The sequence below is a fragment of the Trachemys scripta genome, chromosome 3 (genome assembly GCF_013100865.1).
Source record: "Trachemys scripta elegans isolate TJP31775 chromosome 3, CAS_Tse_1.0, whole genome shotgun sequence".
Lineage (NCBI taxonomy): Eukaryota > Metazoa > Chordata > Testudines > Emydidae > Trachemys > Trachemys scripta.
The window spans coordinates 180840171-180855277 of NC_048300.1; positions in this window are offsets into that span (position 1 = coordinate 180840171).

The window sequence follows — 15107 nt, forward strand, 5'->3', positions numbered from 1 at the left end:
CACCACCTAAAAAGCGAGCAGCCCTAACCTGGAAGCTCAGGCTGAACCAAGGCAGCACAAGGATGCCACTGCCAACAGGTCTTGCATTGAGCCCCTAATGGAAATTAAATAAGTTGCCCTTGACAGAGAGTCTGAGAAATGGAAGCTAGAAACACAGCTTGCCTTCCTTGGCTATGAATGGTCCTGAAGTGCAGGTGATTCCTGCCCCACACAGGATGAACCTAGCCCCACCTCTTCTAGGCAATAGATTTTTGCTGGTCCTATGGCAGTGGTCCCCAAACTTTTCACAGTCGCTCCCCATGGGCTCCGCGGGAGGGGAGGAGGGCAGACTGGGGAAAGGGAGCCGAGACTGGGGTCACAGCTAGGGGTGGGTCTGGGTCTGGGAACAGAGCCATGACCAGGGGCCGAGGCTGGGGCTGGGGCTGCGAGTTGAAGCCGAAGCCACGGCAGGGCCATGGTTGGGGGCCCAGGCTGGGGCTAGGGCCGGGAGCGGAGCTGGGGCCAGGACCTGGGATCGGAGCAGAGCTTGGGGCAGAGTAGGGCTGGGTGGTGCTCCCGTCCCACCCTCCATGGGGGCTGGCCCAACACAGCCATGCCCCTTGAACGTTCCTCTGTGTCCCCTAGCAGGCCCCACAGTTTGGGGACCTCTTGTCCTATGGGTATTTGCTTGAGGTAGCATTCACTATATAATCACATATTCTTTCGACAGGACCCATACACAGGATATACGGTGCTCACTAAGTGGGTAGCTATTCAATGTTTTTTTTTACCCTCACCGCTTGGTGTGTGGTCCCATGTCTTAGTTACTGCACAGATCTTCTGAATACAGAATTATTAACTTCTTTGTGGGCTTTTTTATGGCTGTTATCACCATAGGATCTGAGTGCTTCACTGGTCCCAGGCCTCCCCTCAGTTTCTCCAACTCCACCCTGGTCCTTTCTGCCTTTCTTCCCCACCACTTATTGTCTCAGTGTTCTGCCGAGCTCTCTCCCCTCAGCATTCCAGTCAGGCTGATTCCTTGCTTCCATGCGGCATGGGCGTGGAGGGGGAGAGGGCACTGAGAGGACAGTAGATGTAGTCTTCTGGCTCTGATTTCTCGTTCCCAGTGTCACAACAGCTCCCAGCAGCCAGCAGATGCATTTTCAGAGAAAGTTCTGCTCAGTCTTGGAACCCTGCTATGAATCACACTCAGTCTGATTGTGGGGGACAATACATATGCAGTCTTGTCAGCTCCTAGAAATTGGGTGGGGATTTACCATGGTAAGTGCAGATGAAATCTTAAGATAATTTTTTAACCCTTGGCCCGTGCTGCTTCCAGCAGTTCCCATTGGCCTGGAGCAGCAAACCGTGGCCAGTGGGAGCCGCGATTGGTGGAACCTGCAGACGGGGCAGGTAAACAAACTGGCCCGGCCCACCAGGGGCTTTCCCTACACAAGTGGCATCCCAAGTTTAGGAAACACTGATCTAGAACATCAGATTCATCCAGTGAAAGGTAGTTTCATGCTCTATTGGTGGTGCCACCAGCTTGTGGACATGGTAGGCAAGAATCCCTTCGTCCTTGAGGTGGTTTCTTTCAGTAATGAAATGTCTCTGAGGAGGACTGGGCCAGATAGAAGAAGAAATTGCAAGTGGGGAAAGATGAAAATATTCTCCAGTGTAGTAAAGCTTTCAGTCCTTCCCAGAGTTCAGGGCGTCCCGGAGGTTGGGACTGATGAATACAGTGCATCCAGTGACTTGATGCTCAGAGGATTGCTGCTGGAATATGCCAGACCTGTCAAATGGGAGTCCAACATGGAGCTCCTGATCAGAGCCAGCAGGTGCTGATCTTTCAGACTGTGAATTATAGAGTCGGTACCAGTGGCAGTTTCTTCCTTCTCTCTTTCTTCTCTTGGCCAGAAGATTTATGTAGACCTAATTCCTTAACCCTGCATGCAAGGAATCTGACTTGGACTGAGATGGGGCAGGATCTTTTTTCTTAGAGGTAGATCTAGGCTGGGATCTGTCTTCATGCCTGTGAGTATGTCCCCTGCTCTTATGAAAAGGTTTCTTAGGCTTAACAGTTTTGGCCTCTGCTCCGGAGCTTGTGCTTGGAGGGGCACTGCTTGCTGTCTGAGGCTGTTGTACACGGGGCCTCCCTGACCTGCATCCAACTGGGGTCTTATGGCATTCTCCATGAGTTGTTTCTACAGATGGAGCTCTTTTCCCTTGTGGGTTCAGGGAAAGGAGGAGCAACAAATGCTGCACTTAGTAGCAATGTGAGCCTCCCAAAACAGTAAGTCAGCACTGGTGTTCATTGCTGATGGAGAAAGACTTGGGGCAGGAGATACAGTTCTTAACCCCGGGACTCTGGGTATAGTCCTTCTCCACTGGGAGAGGCTCCCTGAGATTGGGAGAAACTATCAAACTATATTAACTATAAATACTAAAAACACTGAGACACTAAGGCTAATGCTAAAAACTATTTACAATATATATTTATAGATTCTGAAAGTAGAAGAAGATCATTTTAGACACAGAAGATTCTGACTCAGGCCTTGCAATGGTAACAAAGAATTAGAGAGGTATTGGCCCTTGCCATTTTTTATGTCCTCAGTTCAGAGCACAAGGAGAATAACTACACAGGCACGGACCAACAGACACTATCTGCTACAAATCTCTGGTCTCAGGCACATGGAGTGTATGGGTACTCACATGTGGCATAGACATAGGGATCAGCACTCAAAGAACACTCAAACCCAAATAGTTACAGTTTGGCAAAGTTATAAGCAACTGAAATCTAGGGCTTATAATGAAAAGTATTAGGCACCTTAACTTAGACATCAGTACCAGCTCTGCCTATAATATATCCGCATCCAAAAACATAAAACTCTTTGCAGTTTAATAAAAAAGCTCTGAAGTAACCAGTAGCCAACTTCTTGTCTTATTTTTAATGTCTGACAAATGTTTTTAAAGGAAAAGACTACACTGCCAACAATTATGATGAACTGTCAAAGAAAGATAACTAGTCCATTAAATTAGAGCACAGCAATGCAGACAAAATGAGTCACAAATTACTTCTGATTTGCACTTAGAGTCCTTATAAAACCTATTTTCATTCCCACTGGATGATTTATATGACCCTTTTTTCCTAGGGTAGTGGATTCCAATTGTAATATATGCCCTGATAATTTTAATTCATATTGCAGAATCTGTCAGAAACAGCAAACATAATAGTTCACCATATCAACAGTTCTGATATCTTAATTAGAATAATCAAAGACCTATGTGATAATGCCAAATATGCAGTTAGAGATGGTGATAACATCAGCCAATGGTTTGCAGTGACAACTGGAGTAAGGGAAGGGTGTATTATGTCCCTGTTGTTTGTAATGGTCACTGACTGTGTCATGAGGAAAATAACTCTAGAAGGCAACTGAAGAATTTTATAGACAAATGATAAAGTGCAGTTGGATGACCTTCTTTTTGCTAATGACATTGCTTAATGGGAAAAAAAGACCCAGCTTTTGGCAGACAGAGAAAAACAAGTTGGTTTGTTCATCAAGAAGGGGAAGACATGATATATGGCTATTAATGTTCCAAAAGCAAACATCTGAGTAGACGGAGAAGTACTGGAGGAAGTAAGTCATTTTATGTATCTGGGGAGCAAGATGTGTTATGATGGTGACACCATGCTAGGTGTCAAACAACATCACAAGGATAAACTTAAAAAGATTTGGGAAAATAGCATGATCAGCACTGATACAAAAATATGAATTTTTAACACCAGCATCATGTCTGTCCTCCTTTATGGAACAGAGTCATGGAAATCCACAACAGCAATTGATAAGAAGATCAACTCATTCCAAAGTAAATGTCTGCGGAAGAGTTTTTTGGAAAGAGTTGATTTACAACTGTGACGCTGGTATACCAGGTGCCGGCTTCTGACAAGTTTCTTGATGTCAGCTGAGAACTCACAAATTCATAGCTTGAAACCAGACTAGCTCATCTGTATGTTAGTATTGTTCAAGCTAGGTGTTAGATTTGTAAGGATGTGTTTAGTGTTTAGACTCTATAAAATGCTTGTAAGTTGCTGCATGCATTAATCTTACTTGTAATATCTGTATCTCATGCTATAAGGTAATATGAAACATTTGCTTTATAATTGTAAAAAATGCCTGCTCTGAACTTATGAACCTAGGCAGGAAGAATACTTCCCCCACCCATCAAGAAAGACTATCAAAACTAAACGGGCCACTGTAGGAAAAAAACTTTGTTGATTGCCCCATCCATCCATGAAGAAGTTATGTGCAGGAGCACTCATCCCATTGGTCTGAACTCTTGCGGGAGGGCATATAAAGAAGCTCACAAGAAGAAATAGTTTTCTCTTTGTTGTTAGGACTCTCACAAGGGCTGGAGATAAGGAACAAAAGCAGAGATCTTCAGGGTCACCCACGGTTAGCCCTAAAAGACATTAGGACAGATTTCTACAGCTCTGTCATATTTTGGAACCATAGACTGTAACTCATGTGTGCTTATATGTTGCCGGCTTTAACCTGTAAATAACTCTTATTTATTTTTCCTAGTTAATATATCCTTAGTTAGTTTACTATAGGATTGACTACGAGCGTTGTCTTTGATGTGAGATTTGAGGTACAACTTGATCTGGGGTAAGTGATTGGTCTCTTGGCACTGGGAGAACCTGAATATTTTGTGATTTTTTTTTGAGTCAGTAACCATTTATTACTAAGTCCAGCTTGCCTGGGTGGCAAGATAGACTAGAGTGACCCCATAGTAAGACTGTTACAGTGATCCAGGAGTTCACATTTGTTACAGGGATGCTGAAATCTAATTATAGAACATACCACCATTTTGGGGTGTCTGCCCTTCTTTTTGAAAATCTGCCCTGAGGTTGGCACTCATGGTCATGAACCACTGCAGGCACCATGATAACAACATCAGAAATTGTAAGTACAGCATACCAGCTTGAAGCATCACGCATGGCAAGATGAAGACAATGGACATTTTTAGAATATGCTTTACCGATGCCAACAACACAGCTTCCATGTCAGGTATAACATGGACACCAGCTGGAAAGAGAAAAAGAGGGCAACCTACAGAAACCTATTGTTCTTATGTAGAACAATAGAGAATGAAGCTAAATCCATCAACATGATACTCAGAAGCCTGAATAGGCCAGCACAAGATGGAAATAAATGGTGGAATCTGGTGAATGCCTTATGTGTCTGATGGTAATTTTAATTTATTAATGGAGATATCCCATCTCCTAGAACTGGAAGGGACCTTGAAAGGTCATTGAGTCCAGCCCCCTGCCTTCACTAGCAGGACCAATTTTGATTTTGCTCTAGATTCCTAAGTGGCCCTCTCAAGGATTGAACTCACAACTCTGGGTTTAGCAGGCCAATGCTCAAACCACTGATCTATCCCTCCCCCTGTAGGTGTGGGAGGATAAGAAGAAAAAAAAATATGAATTGAGTCTTTAATAATCTAGATCCCACCAAGGCACTTGTTTTTATTAGTTATGTATTCACCTGTGTAGGACTCAGCCTGTCAGGAATGAAGGCCTGCAGCTGTGCCCGCCCAATCATCAGACAGCCAATGAGTGCAGCTGGGCCACAGCAGAACCACCTGATTGGCTAAGGCAGTCAAGTGTCTTGCTTTTAAGTCCAGCAACTGTGGAGGCTCAACAGCTGCTCATTGCTCACGCCTACTATTTCTCTGCCTCTCTGTGCTCACCTCCTTCCTACCCCTGTTCCTGCTCTGCTCCAGCCTGGATCCCTGCCCCTGCCTCCAACCTCATTCCAGCTTAGACCCTGCCCTGCACCTGGCCTCATTCAAGTCCTATCCCAGCCTTGCTCCTGCCTTGGAACCAGCCCTGCTCTGCCTTTCCTGACTAGCGTGACCAGATGTCCCGATTTTATAGGGACAGTCCCAAATTTGGGGTCTTTTTTTTTATATAGGCTCCTATTACTCCCCACCCCCGTCCTGATTTTTCACACTTGCTGTCCCGTCACCCTATCCCTAACTCCACATAATCTGTTCTGACCTTTGGCTCTGATCCCTGGCTCTGACTCTGCCTTGACCGTGGGCTCTGACCGTCAGATTCCAACCACTAGGCCTGACTCCTGCTCCGACCACTACGACCTGGTCTCCTGACATAATCCAACTCCCATTGAAATCAGTAGATTTGTAGTTTCATAGGAGTATTTAACAACTCCTTCTCCTCCATATTATTATTGGAGGGGCAGAGTTAGAATGTACTGTGCTCTGGCAATCTTGGATCAGTGGAATCACTGCTAAGGAACCAGCCATGTAAATTAGAGAAATCTTATAACTGCTAGAACATATTGAAGAGACCAGAACCAAAGGAGGCAGAAAGGTGGCTTAAGGCAATCTTTACCTCCCCCCCAAAGTATGAGCCCAGTGCAGCTGGTGATTAACCCTGTTGCCCTCAGATCATGCCCTCAGTGCTAGTTTTGCAGTCTTTAAGCATGAATTTGCCCTGTAAATAGTTTAGTAAATAGCTCTGCTGGTGATGCACAAGAAAGATTAGAATGTAGCTCACTCTCGTTCACTTTTGGTAGCTCTGCAGAGAGAACCTGAGTGGAAAAACAACAACTAATACATATGTTTTTTAGAGTCTAAATTATGCAAAGATCAATTTTGTTATAGACTATATAGCACCATAGGTGTTACTTCATAGAACAAATGAAGACAGATTGCAAGAAAATGAATCTGAATACTCACAAGGAGCAGCAGATCTGTTGATAAAAAATGTGCTGTTTTCAAAGTCATTTCTCAGACCTGCGTTTTAAGTTGAAATAAGTCCTGAGAATTGTTAGAGTGTAATACATCTGCTGAAATCCTGGGTGAGTTTTTTTCTATTGTTGTTTCACTAATTCACATGTTAGCATAGTGGTTCCTTTTAAAGTGTCATTTAGAACTGGTCAAAACATTTCCATTAGTAAATGCTGATTCAACTAAATCAAAATGTTTTGCGGGAACATAGTGATTTCGTCAAAATTTTTGACAGAGAAACTATTGAAATGTTTCATTTTGATAAAGTTGAAATATTTCATATTGACTTTATTGTTTTGACATATTATAATTATATTTATTGTCAAAATGAAACATTTAACCTTATTGAAATGAAATGTTTCAGCCTTATATTATATTTGCAAATTTGTTGTCCTAATTTGGGACAAAACTAAATAATTTCCCATGGGATGGGAAATCTATTTTTTGACCAGATCTAGTGTTATTTATTAAATTACTGCATCTATCCAGTATCTTGCCTAAGTATGTTTCAACATTTACTTCAACTATGCAATATAAACAAAGGACCATATGTTGCCCTCAGTTTGTATGCAGAATTTCCATTGACATTAATGACAATTTTACATGCATGGCTACCCAAGTATTTAATGAACTGCCTAGTCACCATGGAAATAAGAATAGAATATAGCTGTTACATTTAATATCAAACTTACCCATCAGTTATTTTGCTTGCATAGAAGGGCAAAGTAGAATATTTAACTAAAAAAAAACTTTTGAGAGTCACATTCTAATACAGCAACAATTATTTTGCTGAAAAGCAAGAAATATTATCTGATGCGAGTAAAAACCAACAAAACATTATACAAACTGTGAAGCAAAAAAGCACAGAAATGATTTTTAACAAATTCTTTGTTTTCTAGAAAAATACAAAATCAAACAAATACAAACCAATGCAATGAGCAAGACACTTAAATTAATACAACAATAATTACCACCGAAACCAGGAGAAAGCAGTGCACACATATAACTATTGCTTTATAATTTTAGCTCCTGGGTTTTTTCATTTTGCTTTTAATTTTGGCATAGGAAATGGTATTGCATGACCATGGGATAAGTGTATATTACTTACAAACGTTGTTCAAGAAATGTTGCTGTAGTAATGGCATCATGTAGGAGCCGTGCTACAACTGCATTAATGCAACACCAAATGTTAATATATTTTTCCCCATTTTGTCACCATATTGTTATTTTCTTCATCAAAGCTGAGCTTGACTGTCCATTCAGTCATTCTGAATCAAATATTCACATCAGTACAGATTTCTTGATCTTTGCTGGAAGCCTTAATTCATCTACTAATTCCAGTGTACAGACTTTTAGGGAGGGGGAGATCTTTGTATTCAGAACTGTGGAGGGACATTTGCGCATATTGCTCCAGTATTAGTAATTTCTGGCAAGAAAGATGTATATGGGACACGTCAGCTGATGATTAGCAGAATCACTAGCATTTACTATGGTTACCTAAACCTGTTTTATATAGACATCCTGGTGTCTAGTATAATCTGTAATATTTTGCTTTGGAAAAATCACAGAGATAATGAGGTGGATGTATTTGACTGTTTGCCATATTTCTTTCTAATCTTCTCCTGACAATGAGATATATCAACTCAGTTTTCCATTTATACAGAAACATTTTTTAGAATGAATGTTTTACTCCTCCTTAATGTAGAGATGATCAGAGTTCTGGCAGACTAGTAATCTGTCGAATTGCCAGCAGAGAACCTCCAATCTGACAGTGGACTCAGAAATTCTGGCCTGATTGATTGTGATGGTACCAACTTGTATATCCTCTGGATCCACTTCATTTCTAGCATTTCTCCTCCCTTTCAACTGCTGCATGGAGCAGTAGCAGCATTGTCTCCAGCTGTTGCTGCCCAATTGACCTCCTAGACAGATTCACTGTATGATGTTTTTAGTAGCTCCCCCGTGAGGTAGTACGATAAGCATGAGAAATATAAGAAGGTATTAAAGAGAAGATAATACATTTTCAGGAAACTGCATCTCTTTAGCTGAAGGGTGAACTTTATCAGAGGGAAACCGTCTCCTGAGTGAGTTGCCAAAGTAAATCTCTTTGATGAAAATGGGTCAAGCAAAAACATTTGCCTTCATTTACTCTATGACAACCTGGCATGTGAATATATTCAAACTAACATTCCAACACATGTAATATTATAGTCATTTTCAGAAATGCTATGGGTTCCAAATGCTCCATGTCTAAAATAAGTATATACAATGTCCCCGCTCAACAGAGGCCATCATACTCTGATTTTGAAGTCATCTAATTCTTTCTGATTTTTTTATGTTATTTAATTCTTTATATGGTATCTAGTCCCTTTACCTTTCACCACGTGAAGGGAATGTTACACCTTACATTATTGTGTGTTACTGCACATGTGCTAAAATGATAATCATTTCACAAGTGTCCCACAGATAAGTTATACACAGAATTGAACAAAAACGATTACTCGGAGGAAAAAATGGAAAGAAATATGTGCAGCTGTTGATGTTAATGCTTTCATTTAGGCTGGTGTTTGTGCCAGTTTGCCAGCTAGAACAATTTCACTTTAGTTTATTTGTGTTGTCACAATAATGACAGTGTAGTTAAATATAGTCCTTGAAAGCAGGATCTCTGCTTGTTTCATTTGTATTCTACTGTTCTTTCATTAAACATTTCTTCATCTCTGCAGAGCCAAATTCTTACAATAATAAATCAGAGACACCTAGAGTACTTGCCAAGTCAAATATCTACAGTTTCTGGCAATTATGTAATTTCCAGATTTGCTACAATGGCTATTGCTGATAAGTCAATTGTCATAAAAAGAAATGTTCCAGACCAATCTTTATTAGGGTGTCCTTTACTGATCCATGTAAAATAATCTCCCTCCCACTCTACCCTTTTTTTTAAAAAGAAAAGAAAGAAAGAAACATAATTGCAGCTTTTCCCCCTTCTTTGAGTGACTCTTCATCATAACAATTTATATCTGGAAAATGTCACCAAAAATGTGAAAAAGGTAATCTTAAACCAAAGAAATCAGGCACTTCTGTTATTAATAGAACAGCTCAAAAATGTTTCCCGTGATGTTTTATAATGGCTCTGTCTTGTAATCAAATGTAACAGTGATGTATTTGCCCATTTTCAAGTTGATTTTGTATTAGAAGTCCAGACAAAAGTAATTTGTAGTAACGGTCCCTGATCCAATGTCTGTATGTGGAAAGGATTCAAAGGACTTCATGCCCATTTAAAAGCCCCTTAAAATGATTAATGGCTAAATGCATTACAAATTATCAAGTGTTTCTCATTGACAACACAGGTAATTTGTTCTGAGTTTTAGGCCAAATTTCCTTTTCTTGGTATCTGAGGGTAAAATATCACAAACAGACAATAATCGCAGGCACCCATTTGGAGCAGGAGTCAAATGAGAGCAGATTATTTGTAAAGTTGTTCAAAGATCCCTGAGGATCTGGATGCACAGGGACTTGTTGTGGGGTTCTGGGTGCAATGGCAATGGGACTCTGTGAGGGGGTCCAGGTGTAAAGGTGGTTGAGGAGATTAGCAGGAGCGGGTCTGGATGTGGGGAGGATAAAGCTCTGCAGAAGGGTCTGGGCGTGTGGGGGTCCAGATACTGGGGGAATGGAGCTCAGTGGGGTTGGGATCCAGGTGCAGTTGGTTGGGGTTCAGTAGGGTGGAGAGAGCTTAGAGATAGTCCCAATCTTTTTAGGGTCAGAGCATAGTCTAAAATATGTGTACGAGTCATGAATGTCAGGCAGTACTTCATTGGGAAGTACACCAAATCTGAAACCTGGACCATTTTTGCAGGTAAGTATGTGGTGTTGAGGACTTTCTACTGTGTAATAATACCTCTTGCACCTCCTTTGAACAGGAGCTCTCTAGATGTTGGAACTAAGAAGGAGACATACCTTGAGGCAGAGAATTCCCTGATTGGGATTTAGGGTACATCCTCTGTTCTGCGAAAGGAGGTACGGAGTGGCTGGGAGAGCGATTGGTGGGCACGTCACGAGCTGTGACAGATACATGAGAACATAAGAACGACCATACTGAAACAGACCAAAGGTCCATCTAGCCCAGTATCCTGTCTTCCGACAGTGGCCAATGCCAGGTGCCCCAGAGGGAATGAACAGAACAGGTAATCATCAAGTGATTCATCCCCTGTTGCCCATTCCCAGTTTCTGACAAACAGAGGCTTGGGACATCATCCCTGCCCATCCTGGCTAATAGCCATTGATAGACCTATTCTCTATGAATTTATCTAATTCTTTTTTTGAACCCTGTTTTAGTCTTGGCCTTCACAACATTCTCTGGCAAAGAGTTCTACAGGTTGACTGTGTGTTGTGGGAAGAAATATTTCCTTTTGTTTGTTTAAAACCTGCTGCCTATTAATTTCATTTGGTGACCCCTAGTTCTTGTGTTATGAGAAGAAATAAATAACACTTCCTTATTTACTTTCTCCATACCAGTCATGATTTTATAGACCTCTATCATATCCCCCACCTTAGTCATCTTTTTTCCAAGCTGAAAAGTCCCAATCTTATTAAACTCTCCTCATATGGAAGTTGTTCCATACACCTAATCATTTTTTGTTGCCCTTTTCTGACCCTTTTCCAATTCCAATATATCTTTTTGAGATTGGGCAACCTCATCTGCACACAGTATTTCAAGATGTGGGTGTACCACTGATTTATATAGGGGCAATATGATATTTTCTGTCATATTATCTATCCCTTTCTTAATGATTCCCAACATTCTGTTTGCTTTTTTGACTGCCGCTGCACATTGAGTGGATGTTTTCAGAGAACTATCCACAATGATTCCAAGATCTCTTTCTTGAGTGGTAACAGCTAATTTAGACCCCATCATTTTATTTGTATAGTTAGCATTATGTTTTCAATGTGCTTTACTTAATAAGGCTCATTAATAGGTAGGGCGATCTTTGAGGACAAGGATGAGTGGACTCAAGAAGACAATCATGGGTGTCCTTGAATTCTTCTAGCAGTATTTGGAGAGTGTCCGTCACTCTCATCACTAGGTCCTAGAAGAGGTGAAAGTCATCAGCCAGATATAGTGGGGGAGGCATGAAAGCCTCATCTAGGGAGGAGGAGGATATGGTCCTTGGGCTCGTTTCTTCTTCAGAACTGCCCTCCTGTTCCTCCACAATTTCTTCTGGAGGTTCTGAAGCTCTGGATGTTGTGGCTGAAGGGATGTGTCTTGAGGGTTCTCAAGTGGGGCTAGAAGCTCGAGAGGTATGCTGGCCATATGCAGCCCAAGGATCCCATTATGGCCTCTGAAGTGGTGGTGGCATAGAGCTCAGTGGTGGTGCCCATGGGTGGCTGTACCAAGATGCTGGCAAGGGGGCCATTTGAGGGTATGCTGTTGATATTGGGCACCGTAAGAGGCCTGGGAGAAGTACTGTGATGCTAACTTCTAAAATTCACTATCCAAGTCCTCACTGGAGAAAAGGGGAGCATGGCAGGGCAGCGAGGAAGCCAGTGCAGAGGTCCTGGCAATGAGAAGATGAGACTCTGGTATGTCAGATACACGGAGGTCCCTGGAGTGTCAAAATTCTGACAGACTTGGTGCCATTGATGGTACCTGGGGGGACAGGGATCTTGTCCATACTGGTCGCTCTGGTGCTGGATGAGGCATTGATGATGGTACTGATGTAGAATCATGTACCAGCAATGCCTTTTTTCATGGACTGATTACTCCTGTCCTTGTTCCTTGGTATTGTTGACTTGGTGCCCTTGCAAGTACTTGCTGCTCTGGACTCTCATGAACCATGAGTACCAGACTGGGATAGTCTTGGTGCCGACAGTACCAAGGACATTGAACATGCCAGAGAGCACTTGTTCTTTTAGTACAGAGCCCTGAAAGGTTTAATGAGGCACTCCAGCTTATGGAGGAGGAGTCAGCTAAGATTGGGCTCCATGTTTCATGGTCAAAGACAAAACTGCAAAATCTAGGACCGGGTCCACCCGCGACTCCAATCTCTTTGAACAACAAAACTGTCAAATCAGTTTCCAGCTTTTGCTATCTGGGTTCTATACTTACCAGCTCCTCCAATTCTACCATGGAGGTTCTCCATTGAATTGGCATCGCAGCAGCTGCCGTGGGCCATTTACAATGGATATGGAATCAACATCATCTTAGTATGACAACCAAGTTCAGGATTTATTTGAGCTGTATACTTCCCATACTGTTGTACAGTGGCAAAATATGGACACTATGCCACTCAGACTGGACAAAGCTGGAGGCTTTCCACACAAAATGTCAACATCGTATTTTGGGCATAAAGTGGTATGACTTCATCTGTAATGCAGATGTTTATGGTTGCTCGGGTCTATTGACTACTAGGGCCATTGTCCGCAGGCGGTGGACATGTCACAAGGATGCCATAAGATGTTCCAGTGAATGCCGTTCTCCGGTGGCTTGTAACATCCGGGATAAAATTCCATCAACCGAGGGGTGGAGGAGGCCCAGAGACAGACCCCCTATTACATGGGTTCACTAAGTTTGTTCTGATGTTGGAGTCTTAGGCCATCAAGCCTTTGCAGGAACAGACAAAATGGCGAACGATTGCTACGGCCGACTGTCTGGCTAAGCATTGAAGAGAGAGAGAGAGAGCACTTGTGGCTATCTCAGGGCTCATTGTGGGGACTTCCTGCTCTCTTTTTCGGCGGTTTGTGAGAGGAGGTCAGCAACTTGTTTCTTCAACCCATAGCCTTTAGCTGTTGAGGGCCATGAGGAAGACTCTCATCTGCCTGGTGACTCATGGCACGGGTCTGGAAACGGTTAGAGAGATAATATTCTGTCTGAGCTCTCTATCCTTATGAGACTGGGGCCTGAGTTGCTGGCAGAGACCACACTTTTGTCAAATGAGGCCTTCCCTGAGTCAGCGAATGCACTGGGAGTGCTTGTCTGCAACAAGGATCACCTCTTTGCAAGAGAGGCACTGCTTGAAGCATGCCCTATTGGGGGACGGGTCCCCAACGAGGAAAAAAAAAGCAGGAAAAAATAAAGTGCTTTTTTTTTAAAGTAGAAAAATGAAGTTCATAGAATACCAGGGTTGGAAGGGACCTCAGGAGGTCATCTAGTCCAACCCCCTGCTCAAAGCAGGACCAATCCCCAGACAGTTTTTTGCCCCAATCCCTAAATGCCCACTCAAGGATTGAACTCACAATCCTCTCTTTAGCAGGCCAAGGCTCAAACCACTGAGCTAGTCCTATGACTATAAGTATGACTATGTCTATAAGGATGCTAAATACTAAGAGGTAAACTAAATATAGAAATGCAAAATCAAAAGCAATGGATTGTGAATAACTTTGTCTCTAGCCAGGGGTGGTTGAGAAGGAACTGAGGGGGGGATTGTTAGCCCTGCGTGCGCTGACCAGCCTTGTGGCAGGGCACGAGGAGAGACAGCTCATGTGTGGACAGGACACTACTACCAAAGTTCTCCAATCAGCAGCTCAGGGACGCAAGCACACCTACAGATGGGCATCCTTAGTGACACTACTCGAAGAAGAAAGATAAATTCCAATGGAAACAGGTGCAGGGAAGAGTTACTAGTGTAACCCTTCTGCCCATCTAAGTTGGCAGCAACAAGGGCCGGCTTCTGTATCTAGGGGTTCCGTTTCAATAACGCAATGCAAAACCAGCTCGAGCCCCCACCCAGTGACCTGGGACAATTACATACCACCCCCTGGGTGCCTCTAAGAGGCAATACTTCCCTTCTCGCAAGCACGGAGTCTGAGTGTAACAGAAAATGTTTAATAACATGAGGTAAACGACATCAGCATTAAATTGGAAAAACACCACAAACAGGATTCATAACACAAACCATGAACAAAAAACCCACCCCAGCAAGTTGGGCTGTGTCCTTTCCCTTGGGTTCTTGAAACCAGCAACCCAAGGATCACCAAAGTCCCAAAAGTCCAACAACCCCCCAAGTCTCTGTCCCTGGTCAGTGCAGCCCCAGAGTTCGGGCGGGGGGGCCCGCAGGGTGTTAAGGGGCACCTTACGTGATCCGAAGCCGACGGGGTTCCGCTGCAGCCTTCACCACGAGCTGCTCCACTCCACCAGCTGCCCCGTGAGCTGCTCCCGCCGTCCCACGAACAGCTCTGGCAGCTGCTCCACTCTGCTCACCGACCTGTGAGCCTCAGCTCCACTCCAACTGTCCCTGCAAGGCTCCACTCTGCTAGCTGCTCCGCCAGCCGCTTAGCAATATAGCTTCAGGCTCCCCCACTAGTTAACACAGCCTCAG